Raw genomic sequence first — 405 nt, 5'->3', positions numbered from 1 at the left:
AAAACATAGGGCTGCTCGATTAATCGTATTTTAATCGCGATTACGATTATGGCTTGCAACGATTACGAAAACAACCTAATCGAAATAAAACGACAATTTTTTTGTTATTATTATTACTTTTTTTAATTTTTATTATTACTTTTTTTTTTTGGGTTTTTCAGTTGAATTACACTTAAAGTTCAGGGTAAAGTCAACTGTTCAAAACATACTGTTCAAAAACAAATTCTCCAATAAATTGATAAATAAAATGGATAATTGTTTTTAATAATCGTGATATCAATTATTGACCCAAATAATCGAGATTACGATTTTTGCCATAATCGAGCAGCCCTAATGCTAAGTCCCTACTAGACGGTCTAAGAGCTGTTGCCATGAATTATCCACCCGGTTGGAAACATTGGATAA

The sequence above is a fragment of the Notothenia coriiceps genome, unplaced genomic scaffold (assembly GCF_000735185.1).
Source record: "Notothenia coriiceps isolate Sejong01 unplaced genomic scaffold, NC01 NC01_scaffold00009652, whole genome shotgun sequence".
NCBI lineage: Eukaryota > Metazoa > Chordata > Actinopteri > Perciformes > Nototheniidae > Notothenia > Notothenia coriiceps.
The sequence above is the reverse complement of the archived record's forward strand: the minus strand, read 5'-3'. Positions refer to the sequence as shown.